Source organism: Lampetra fluviatilis, unplaced genomic scaffold (assembly GCF_964198595.1).
Source record: "Lampetra fluviatilis unplaced genomic scaffold, kcLamFluv1.1 SCAFFOLD_1049, whole genome shotgun sequence".
Classification (NCBI taxonomy): Eukaryota; Metazoa; Chordata; class Hyperoartia; order Petromyzontiformes; family Petromyzontidae; genus Lampetra; species Lampetra fluviatilis.
In genome coordinates, this window is record NW_027620901.1 from 15,337 (window position 1) to 27,500 (window position 12,164).

Here is a 12,164-nt window from a genome sequence, read left to right on the forward strand (position 1 = left end):
TAGTGTATAGTGTAGTAGTGTATAGTGTAGTAGTGTATAGTGTAGTAGTGTATAGTGTAGTGTATAGTGTATAGTGCAGTGTATAGTGTATAGTGTAGTGTATAGTGTAGTAGTGTATAGTGTAGTGTATAGTGTATAGTGTAGTAGTGTATAGTGTAGTAGTGTATAGTGTAGTGTATAGTGTAGTAGTGTATAGTGTAGTGTATAGTGTATAGTGTAGTGTAGTAGTGTATAGTGTAGTAGTGTATAGTGTAGTAGTGTATAGTGTAGTAGTGTATAGTGTAGTGTAGTAGTGTATAGTGTAGTAGTGTATAGTGTAGTAGTGTATAGTGTAGTGTAGTAGTGTATAGTGTAGTAGTGTATAGTGTAGTAGTGTATAGTGTAGTAGTGTATAGTGCAGTGTATAGTGTAGTAGTGTATAGTGTAGTAGTGTATAGTGTAGTAGTGTATAGTGTAGTAGTGTATAGTGTAGTAGTGTATAGTGTAGTAGTAGTGTATAGTGTAGTAGTGTATAGTGTAGTGTATAGTGTAGTAGTGTATAGTGTAGTAGTGTATAGTGTAGTAGTGTATAGTGTAGTAGTGTATAGTGTAGTGTATAGTGTATAGTGCAGTGTATAGTGTATAGTGTAGTGTATAGTGTAGTAGTGTATAGTGTAGTGTATAGTGTATAGTGTAGTGTATAGTGTAGTAGTGTATAGTGTAGTAGTGTATAGTGTAGTGTATAGTGTAGTAGTGTATAGTGTAGTGTATAGTGTATAGTGTAGTGTAGTAGTGTATAGTGTAGTAGTGTATAGTATAGTGTATAGTGTAAAGTGTAGTGTAGTAGTGTAGTAGTGTATAGTGCAGTGTATAGTGTATAGTGTAGTGTATAGTGTAGTAGTGTATAGTGTAGTGTATAGTGTATAGTGTAGTGTATAGTGTAGTAGTGTATAGTGTAGTAGTGTATAGTGTAGTGTATAGTGTAGTAGTGTATAGTGTAGTGTATAGTGTATAGTGTAGTGTAGTAGTGTATAGTGTAGTAGTGTATAGTGTAGTGTATAGTGTAAAGTGTAGTGTAGTAGTGTAGTAGTGTATAGTGTAGTGTATAGTGTAGTGTAGTGTATAGTGTATAGTGTAGTGTAGTAGTGTATAGTGTAGTGTAGTAGTGTACAGTGTAGTGTATAGTGTAGTAGTGTATAGTGTAGTAGTGTATAGTGTAGTGTAGTAGTGTATAGTGTAGTGTAGTAGTGTATAGTGTAGTGTAGTGTAGTAGTGTATAGTGTAGTAGTGTAGTGTAGTAGTGTATAGTGTAGTGTATAGTGTAGTAGTGTATAGTGTAGTAGTGTATAGTGCAGTGTATAGTGTAGTAGTGTATAGTGTAGTAGTGTATAGTGTATATGTATAGTGTAGTGTAGTAGTGTATAGTGTAGTAGTGTATAGTGTAGTGTATAGTGTAGTGTAGTATAGTGTAGTGTATAGTGTAGTAGTGTATAGTGTAGTGTATAGTGTAAAGTGTAGTGTAGTAGTGTATAGTGTAGTAGTGTATAGTGTAGTGTATAGTGTATAGTGTAGTGTAGTAGTGTATAGTGTAGTGTATAGTGTAGTGTATAGTGTAGTGTAGTAGTGTATAGTGTAGTGTATAGTGTAGTAGTGTAGTAGTGTATAGTGTAGTAGTGTATAGTGTAGTGTATAGTGTAGTAGTGTATAGTGTAGTAGTGTATAGTGTAGTAGTGTATAGTGTAGTGTATAGTGTAGTAGTGTATAGTGTAGTAGTGTATAGTGTAGTAGTGTATAGTGTAGTAGTGTATAGTGTAGTGTATAGTGTAGTAGTGTATAGTGTAGTGTATAGTGTAGTGTATAGTGTAGTAGTGTATAGTGTAGTAGTGTATAGTGTAGTAGTGTATAGTGTAGTGTATAGTGTAGTAGTGTATAGTGTAGTAGTGTATAGTGTAGTAGTGTATAGTGTAGTAGTGTATAGTGTAGTGCATAGTGTAGTAGTGTATAGTGTAGTAGTGCATAGTGTAGTGTATAGTGTAGTAGTGTATAGTGTAGTAGTGTATAGTGTAGTAGTGTATAGTGTAGTGTATAGTGTAGTAGTGTATAGTGTAGTAGTGTATAGTGTAGTAGTGTATAGTGTAGTAGTGTATAGTGTAGTAGTGTATAGTGTAGTGTATAGTGTAGTAGTAGTGTATAGTGTAGTAGTGTATAGTGTAGTAGTGTATAGTGTAGTGCATAGTGTAGTTTATAGTGTAGTAGTGTATAGTGTAGTAGTGTATAGTGTAGTAGTGTATAGTGTAGTAGTGTATAGTGTAGTAGTGTATAGTGTAGTGTATAGTGTAGTGTAGTAGTGTATAGTGTAGTAGTGTATAGTGTAGTGTAGTAGTGTATAGTGTAGTAGTTTGTAGTGTAGTAGTTTGTAGTGTAGTAGTTTGTAGTGTAGTAGTGTATAGTGTAGTGTATAGTGTAGTAGTTTGTAGTGTAGTAGTGTATAGTGTAGTAGTGTATAGTGTAGTGTATAGTGTAGTAGTTTGTAGTGTAGTAGTGTATAGTGTAGTGTAGTAGTGTATAGTGTAGTAGTGTAGTAGTGTATAGTGTAGTAGTGTATAGTGTAGTAGTGTATAGTGTAGTAGTGTATAGTGTAGTGTATAGTGTAGTGTATAGTGTAGTGTATAGTGTAGTAGTGTATAGTGTAGTAGTGTGTAGTGTAGTAGTGTATAGTGTAGTAGTTTATAGTGTAGTGTACTAGTGTATAGTGTATAGTGTAGTAGTGTAGTGTATAGTGTAGTGTATAGTTTAGTAGTGAATAGTGTAGTAGTGTATAGTGTAGTGTATAGTGTAGTGTATAGTGTATAGTGTAGTAGTGTATAGTGTAGTAGTGTATAGTGTAGTAGTGTATAGTGTAGTAGTGTATAGTGTAGTAGTGTAGTGTATAGTGTAGTAGTAGTGTATAGTGTAGTAGTGTATAGTGTAGTAGTGTATAGTGTAGTAGTGTATAGTGTAGTAGTGTATAGTGTAGTAGTGTATAGTGTAGTAGTGTAGTGTATAGTGTAGTAGTAGTGTATAGTGTAGTAGTGTATAGTGTAGTAGTGTATAGTGTAGTAGTGTATAGTGTGTAGTGTATAGTGTAGTAGTGTATAGTGTAGTAGTGTATAGTGTAGTGTAGTAGTGTATAGTGTAGTAGTGTATAGTGTGTAGTGTATAGTGTAGTAGTGTATAGTGTAGTAGTGTATAGTGTGTAGTGTAGTAGTGTATAGTGTAGTAGTGTATAGTGTAGTAGTGTATAGTGTAGTGTATAGTGTAGTAGTGTATAGTGTAGTAGTGTATAGTGTAGTAGTGTATAGTGTAGTAGTGTACAGTGTAGTAGTGTATAGTATAGTGTATAGTGTAGTAGTGTATAGTATAGTGTATAGTGTAGTAGTGTATAGTGTAATAGTGTATAGTGTAGTGTATAGTGTAGTGTATAGTGTATAGTGTAGTAGTGTATAGTGTAGTAGTGTATAGTGTAGTAGTGTATAGTGTAGTGTATAGTGTAGTAGTGTATAGTGTAGTAGTGTATAGTGTAGTAGTGTATAGTGTAGTAGTGTATAGTGTAGTGTATAGTGTAGTAGTGTATAGTGTAGTAGTGCATAGTGTAGTGTATAGTGTAGTAGTGTATAGTGTAGTAGTGTATAGTGTAGTAGTGTATAGTGTAGTGTATAGTGTAGTAGTGTATAGTGTAGTAGTGTATAGTGTAGTAGTGTATAGTGTAGTGTATAGTGTAGTAGTAGTGTATAGTGTAGTAGTGTATAGTGTAGTAGTGTATAGTGTAGTGCATAGTGTAGTTTATAGTGTAGTAGTGTATAGTGTAGTAGTGTATAGTGTAGTAGTGTATAGTGTAGTAGTGTATAGTGTAGTAGTGTATAGTGTAGTAGTGTATAGTGTAGTGTATAGTGTAGTGTAGTAGTGTATAGTGTAGTAGTGTATAGTGTAGTGTAGTAGTGTATAGTGTAGTAGTTTGTAGTGTAGTAGTTTGTAGTGTAGTAGTGTATAGTGTAGTGTATAGTGTAGTAGTTTGTAGTGTAGTAGTGTATAGTGTAGTAGTGTATAGTGTAGTGTATAGTGTAGTAGTTTGTAGTGTAGTAGTGTATAGTGTAGTGTAGTAGTGTATAGTGTAGTAGTGTAGTAGTGTATAGTGTAGTAGTGTATAGTGTAGTAGTGTATAGTGTAGTAGTGTATAGTGTAGTGTATAGTGTAGTGTATAGTGTAGTGTATAGTGTAGTAGTGTATAGTGTAGTAGTGTGTAGTGTAGTAGTGTATAGTGTAGTAGTTTATAGTGTAGTGTACTAGTGTATAGTGTATAGTGTAGTAGTGTAGTGTATAGTGTAGTGTATAGTTTAGTAGTGAATAGTGTAGTAGTGTATAGTGTAGTGTATAGTGTAGTAGTGTATAGTGTAGTAGTGTATAGTGTAGTGTATAGTGTAGTAGTGTATAGTGTAGTAGTGTATAGTGTAGTAGTGTATAGTGTAGTAGTGTATAGTGTAGTAGTGTATAGTGTAGTAGTGTATAGTGTAGTGTAGTAGTGTATAGTGTAGTAGTGTATAGTGTAGTAGTGTATAGTGTAGTAGTGTATAGTGTAGTAGTTTGTAGTGTAGTGTAGTAGTGTATAGTGTAGTGTATAGTGTAGTAGTGTATAGTGTAGTGGTGTATAGTGTAGTGTAGTAGTGTAGTGTATAGTGTAGTAGTGTATAGTGTAGTAGTGTATAGTGTAGTAGTGTATAGTGTAGTAGTGTATAGTGTAGTGTATAGTGTAGTAGTGTATAGTGTAGTAGTGTATAGTGTAGTAGTGTATAGTGTAGTAGTGTATAGTGTAGTAGTGTATAGTGTAGTGTAGTAGTGTAAAGTGTAGTGTATAGTGTAGTAGTGTATAGTGTAGTAGTGTCTAGTGTAGTGTAGTAGTGTATAGTGTAGTAGTGTATAGTGTAGTGTATAGTGTGGTAGTGTATAGTGTAGTAGTTTATAGTGTAGTGTATAGTGTGGTAGTGTATAGTGTAGTAGTGTATAGTGTAGTGTATAGTGTAGTGTATAGTGTAGTAGTGTATAGTGTAGTAGTTTATAGTGTAGTGTATAGTGTGGTAGTGTATAGTGTAGTAGTGTATAGTGTAGTGTATAGTGTAGTAGTGTATAGTGTAGTAGTTTATAGTGTAGTGTACTAGTGTATAGTGTAGTAGTGTATAGTGTAGTAGTGTATAGTGTAGTGTACTAGTGTATAGTGTAGTAGTGTATAGTGTAGTAGTGTATAGTGTAGTAGTGTATAGTGTAGTGTATAGTAGTGTATAGTGTAGTAGTGTATAGTGTAGTGTATAGTAGTGTATAGTGTAGTAGTGTAGTGTATAGTGTATAGTAGTAGTGTATAGTGTAGTAGTGAATAGTGTAGTAGTGTATAGTGTAGTAGTGTATAGTGTAGTAGTGTATAGTGTAGTGTATAGTGTGGTAGTGTATAGTGTAGTAGTGTATAGTGTAGTGTATAGTGTAGTAGTGTATAGTGTAGTAGTGTATAGTGTAGTGTATAGTGTAGTAGTGTATAGTGTAGTGTATAGTGTGGTAGTGTATAGTGTAGTAGTTTATAGTGTAGTGTATAGTGTGGTAGTGTATAGTGTAGTAGTGTATAGTGTAGTGTATAGTTTAGTAGTGTATAGTGTAGTAGTGTATAGTGTAGTAGTGTATAGTGTAGTTGTGTATAGTGTAGTGTATAGTGTAGTCTATAGTGTAGTGTATAATGTAGTTAACAGCTCTGTCAACACAACAACACAACACAACAACACAACACAACAACACAACACAACAACACAACAACAACAACACAACAACAACATGACGAACTTTATAGCTTCATCGTAATTTTATTCCAGGTTCCATCTCAAATCGATCCTATTAATAGTGAGGTGGTAGTGGTAGTGGGGGTTGGTGGGTCACTGGGTGATGGGGGTGATGGGGGTTGGTGGGTCACTGGGTGATGGGGGTGATGGGGGTTGGTGGGTCACTGAGTGATGGGGGTAGTGGGGGTTGGTGGGTCACTGGGTGATGGGGGTGGTGGGGGTTGGTGGGTCACTGGGTGATGGGGGTGGTGGGGGTTGGTGGGTCACTGGGTGATGGGGGTGGTGGGGGTTGGTGGGTCACTGGGTGATGGGGGTGGTGGGGGTTGGTGGGTCACTGGGTGATGGGGGTGGTGGGGGTTGGTGGGTCACTGGGTGATGGGGGTGATGGGGGTTGGTGGGTCACTGGGTGATGGGGGTAGTGGGGGTTGGTGGGTCACTGGGTGATGGGGGTAGTGGGGGTTGGTGGGTCACTGGGTGATGGGGGTGGTGGGGGTTGGTGGGTCACTGGGTGATGGGGGTGGTGGGGGTTGGTGGGTCACTGAGTGATGGGGGTGGTGGGGGTTGGTGGGTCACTGAGTGATGGGGGTGGTGGGTCACTGGGTGATGGGGGTGGTGGGGGTTGGTGGGTCACTGAGTGATGGGGGTGGTGGGTCACTGGGTGATGGGGGTGGTGGGGGTTGGTGGGTCACTGAGTGATGGGGGTGGTGGGTCACTGAGTGATGGGGGTGGTGGGGGTTGGTGGGTCACTGAGTGATGGGGTGGTGGGTCACTGGGTGATGGGGGTGGTGGGTCACTGAGTGATGGGGGTGGTGGGTCACTGAGTGATGGGGGTGGTGGGGGGTGGTGGGTCACTGGGTGATGGGGGTGGTGGGGGTTGGTGGGTCACTGAGTGATGGGGGTGGTGGGTCACTGGGTGATGGGGGTGATGGGGGGTGGTGGGTCACTGGGTGATGGGGGTGGTGGGTCACTGGGTGATGGGGGTGGTGGGGGGTGGTGGGTCACTGGGTGATGGGGTTGGTGGGTCACTGAGTGATGGGGGTGGTGGGTCACTGGGTGATGGGGGTGGTGGGGGGTGGTGGGTCACTGGGTGATGGGGGTGGTGGGGGTTGGTGGGTCACTGAGTGATGGGGGTGGTGGGTCACTGGGTGATGGGGGTGATGGGGGGTGGTGGGTCACTGGGTGATGGGGGTGGTGGGGGTTGGTGGGTCACTGGGTGATGGGGGTGGTGGGGGTTGGTGGGTCACTGGGTGATGGGGGTGGTGGGGGTTGGTGGGTCACTGGGTGATGGGGGTAGTGGGGGTTGGTGGGTCACTGGGTGATGGGGGTGGTGGGGGTTGGTGGGTCACTGGGTGATGGGGGTGGTGGGGGTTGGTGGGTCACTGAGTGATGGGGGTGGTGGGGGTTGGTGGGTCACTGAGTGATGGGGGTGGTGGGGGTTGGTGGGTCACTGAGTGATGGGGGTGGTGGGTCACTGGGTGATGGGGGTGGTGGGTCACTGGGTGATGGGGGTGGTGGGGGTTGGTGGGTCACTGAGTGATGGGGGTGGTGGGTCACTGGGTGATGGGGGTGGTGGGGGTTGGTGGGTCACTGAGTGATGGGGGTGGTGGGTCACTGGGTGATGGGGGTGGTGGGTCACTGGGTGATGGGGGTGGTGGGTCACTGGGTGATGGGGGTGGTGGGGGTTGGTGGGTCACTGAGTGATGGGGGTGGTGGGTCACTGAGTGATGGGGGTGGTGGGGGTTGGTGGGTCACTGAGTGATGGGGGTGGTGGGTCACTGGGTGATGGGGGTGGTGGGGGGTGGTGGGTCACTGGGTGATGGGGGTGGTGGGGGTTGGTGGGTCACTGAGTGATGGGGGTGGTGGGTCACTGAGTGATGGGGGTGGTGGGGGTTGGTGGGTCACCGAGTGATGGGGGTGGTGGGTCACTGGGTGATGGGGGTGGTGGGGGGTGGTGGGTCACTGGGTGATGGGGGTGGTGGGTCACTGAGTGATGGGGGTGGTGGGGGGTGGTGGGTCACTGGGTGATGGGGGTGGTGGGGGGTGGTGGGTCACTGGGTGATGGGGGTGGTGGGGGTTGGTGGGTCACTGAGTGATGGGGGTGGTGGGTCACTGGGTGATGGGGGTGATGGGGGGTGGTGGGTCACTGGGTGATGGGGGTGGTGGGGGTTGGTGGGTCACTGAGTGATGGGGGTGGTGGGTCACTGGGTGATGGGGGGTGGTGGGGGTTGGTGGGTCACTGAGTGATGTGGAGCTACTGTTCCACGCAGGAGCACGCCGCTGGCTCCAGCACCGTGGCTGTGCGCTGGGGGTTGGTGGGACACGCGATGATCCGTGGAGCGAGGGGGCCGGACTCGGAGCAGCTGACGCCAACGCGGCGGAACGAGTCCCCAGTCCACTCACTGGAGCTGGCGCAGAAGCCCTGGCACACTCGCACAGGCACCTACACACACACACAGACACACACACACACAGACACACACACACACAGAGACACACAGACACACACACACACACAGACACAGACACACAGACACACACACACAGAGACACACACACACAGACACACACACACACACAGACACACACACACAGACACACACACACACACAGACACACACAGACACAGACACACACGAGGTGGTTAACCACATCTCCTGGTGGTGGTGGTGGTTGTAGTGGTTGTGATGGTGCTGGTTGTTGTTGTGTATGTAGTTGTGGTGGTGGTGGTTGTTGTGGTGGTGATGGTTGTGGTGGTTGTGGTTGTAGTGGTTGTGATGGTGCTGGTTGTTGTTGTGGTGGTTGTTGCGAGTGGCTACCGAGGGGATGAGGCAGCCATCCGCGTCCAGATCCATGTGGACGACACTCAGCTGACAGCCCGCTGATGACACTGGAACAACATCATCATCATCAGTAGCAGCATCATCATCATCATCAGTAGCATCATCATCATCATCAGTAGCAGCATCATCATCATCATCAGTAGCATCATCATCATCATCAGTAGCATCATCATCATCAGTAGCAGCAGCATCATCATCATCAGTAGCATCATCATCATCAGTAGCATCATCATTAGCATCATCATCATCATCATCAACATCATCATCAGCATCATCATCAACATCATCATCAGCATCATCATCAACATCATCACCATCAACATCATCATCAACATCATCATCAGCATCATCATCAACATCATCACCATCAGCATCATCATCAACATCAACAGCATCATCATCAGTAACAGTTCTAACATGGTACACAGGAGGTCGTGGTAGATGTTGACCACCTCGCCTGGTCTACAGGAGGTCGTGGTAGATGTTGACCACCTCGCCTGGTGTACAGGAGGTCGTGGTAGATGTTGACCACCTCGCCTGGTCTACAGGAGGTCGTGGTAGATGTTGACCACCTCGCCTGGTCTCCAGGAGGTCGTGGTAGATGTTGACCACCTCGCCTGGTCTACAGGAGGTCGTGGTAGATGTTGACCACCTCGCCTGGTCTACAGGAGGTCGTGGTAGATGTTGACCACCTCGCCTGGTCTACAGGAGGTCGTGGTAGATGTTGACCACCTCGCCTGGTCTACAGGAGGTCGTGGTAGATGTTGACCACCTCGCCTGGTCTACAGGAGGTCGTGGTAGACGTTGACCACCTCGCCTGGTCTACAGGAGGTCGTGGTAGACGTTGACTACCTCACCTGGTCTACAGGAGGTCGTGGTAGATGTTGACTACCTAGCCTGGTCTACAGGAGGTCGTGGTAGATGTTGACCACCTAGCCTGGTCTACAGGAGGTCGTGGTAGATGTTGACTACCTCACCTGGTCTACAGGAGGTCGTGGTAGATGTTGGCCACCTCGCCTGGTCTACAGAAGGTCGTGGTAGATGCTGACCACCTAGCCTGGTCTACAGGAGGTCGTGGTAGATGCTGACCACCTCGCCTGGTCTACAGGAGGTCGTGACAGATGTTGACCACCTCGCCTGGTCTACAGGAGGTCGTGGTAGATGCTGACCACCTCGCCTGGTCTACAGGAGGTCGTGGTAGATGTTGACCACCTCGCCTGGTCTACAGGAGGTCGTGACAGATGTTGACCACCTCGCCTGGTCTACAGGAGGTCGTGGTAGATGCTGACCACCTCGCCTGGTCTACAGGAGGTCGTGGTAGATGTTGACCACCTCGCCTGGTCTACAGGAGGTCGTGACAGATGTTGACCACCTCGCCTGGTCTACAGGAGGTCGTGGTAGATGTTGACCACCACGCCTGGTCTACAGGAGGTCGTGGTAGATGTTGACCACCTCGCCTGGTCTACAGGAGGTCGTGGTAGATGCTGACCACCTCGCCTGGTCTACAGGAGGTCGTGGTAGATGCTGACCACCTCGCCTGGTCTACAGGAGGTCGTGGTAGATGTTGACCACCTCGCCTGGTCTACAGGAGGTCGTGACAGATGTTGACCACCTCGCCTGGTCTACAGGAGGTCGTGGTAGATGTTGACCACCACGCCTGGTCTACAGGAGGTCGTGGTAGATGTTGACCACCTCGCCTGGTCTACAGGAGGTCGTGGTAGATGTTGACCACCTCGCCTGGTCTATAGGAGGTCTTGGTAGATGTTGACCACCTCGCCTGGTCTACAGGAGGTCTTGGTAGATGTTGACCACCTCGCTTGGTCTACAGGAGGTCGTGGTAGACGTTGACCACCTCGCCTGGTCTACAGGAGGTCGTGGTAGATGTTGACCACCTCGCCCGGTCTACAGAAAGTCGTGGTAGATGTTGACCACCTCGCCTGGTCTACAGGAGGTCGCTAGGCGTGTAAATGTTTGTCCACGTTGAGACGTCAACTTACGGTCACAACTCTGGCAGCATCCATCCTCATCGTTGACCACAGATCCTCCAGCCTGAGGCGGAGAAAGAGTTAGTAAGAGAGAGTTAGTAGTAGTGTGTGTGTCTGTGTGTGTGTGTGTGTGTCTGTGTGTGTCTGTGTGTGTGTATGTCTGTGTGTGCATCAGGTCTTCTCGGCCACAGTCATTCCCTCCCTTCTCTACGCTTGCGAAACGTGGACCCCCCTAATGGAGCATCTTCGCCGGTTAGAAACATTTAGGCTGGCCTGCCTACGATCCATCCTGGGTTTAACCTGCAGGCTGGATTGTGTGAGGAGCTCACAAATCCTTGAAAGATCTGGGCAAAGTCCCATCGGTGAGCTCCTCTGGCAGGCAAGGCTGCGTTGGCTGGGTCATGTAGCCCGCATGCCCAGCCACCGCATGCCTAAACAGCTTTTGTTCGGCCGGATTGAGGGGGCTAAACGGGCGCGGCACGGGCTAGAGAAGAGATGGAGTGATGTGGTACAGGAGGACGTGGAGCTGAGTGCCGATGACTGGTACCAGCGGTGTCAAGATCGGCCTCAGTGGAGGAGGCTCGTGAAGGACGCTACTGGGCAGTTGGAGGCAGTCACCCTCCAACAACAACGGAGGGCGGAGGAGCGACGCTCACAACAACGAGCGGAGCTCCGGGTGGCTAAAGCACAGCAAGTTGGCACAGTAGGGGGCACAGGTGGTGCATCAGCCAGTCATCTCGGTCATCTCGGTCAGTCGACCCGTGGCACCTGCTGGGTCTGCCCCGTGACCTCCTGCCAGCGGGCGTTCGACACTTCACGTGGCCTCAAGGTGCACTTGGCCTGGCACAAGCGTCGTGGTGACGTCACCGCCACTTAGTGGCGAATATCTGTTGTTGTTGTTGTTGTGTGTGTCTGTGTGTGTGTGTAACTGTGTGTCTGTGTGTGTGTCTGTGTGTGTGTGTCACTGTGTGTGTCTATCTGTGTGTGTGTCTGTGTGTCTGTGTGTTTGTGTCTGTGTGTGTGTGTCACTGTGTGTGTCTATCTGTGTGTGTCTGTGTGTATGTCACTGTGTGTCTATCTGTGTGTGTGTCTATGTGTGTGTGTCACTGTGTGTGTCTGTGTGTGTGTGTCACTGTGTGTGTCTGTGTGTGTGTGTCTGTGTGTGTCTATCTGTGTGTGTGTCTGTGTGTGTGTGTCTGTGTGTGTCTATCTGTGTGTGAGTCTCTGTGTATGTCTCTGTCTGTGTGTGTGTGTCTGTGTGTGTGTGTCACTGTGTGTGTCACTGTGTGTGTGTCTGTGTGTGTGTGTGTCACTGTGTGTGTCTGTGTATGTGTGTGTCTGTGTGTGTCTATCTGTGTGTGTGTGTGTGTGTCTGTGTGTGTCTATCTGTGTGTGTCTGTCTGTGTGTCTATCTATCTGTGTGTCTGTGTGTGTGTCTGTGTGTGTGTCTGTGTGTGTGTCTATCTGTCTGTGTGTGTCTTTGTGTGTGTGTGTGTGTCACCCAC

General features: G+C 46.3%; 1 long non-coding RNA gene across 2 annotated transcripts in view; it reads right to left on the reverse strand.

Moving 5' to 3' along the window:
* Nucleotides 1-8,060: 8,060 nt before the first annotated feature.
* Nucleotides 8,061-12,164, reverse strand: part of LOC144954518 (uncharacterized) — an 8,691-nt gene continuing 4,587 nt past the window's right edge. For both annotated transcript variants that reach the window (XR_013641248.1, XR_013641249.1), the window contains exons 3-5: nt 10,672-10,723; nt 8,651-8,721; nt 8,061-8,274 (exon numbers count right to left, since the gene is read on the reverse strand). This is a non-coding gene — a long non-coding RNA (uncharacterized LOC144954518). The remainder of the gene's footprint in view (nt 8,275-8,650; nt 8,722-10,671; nt 10,724-12,164) is intronic.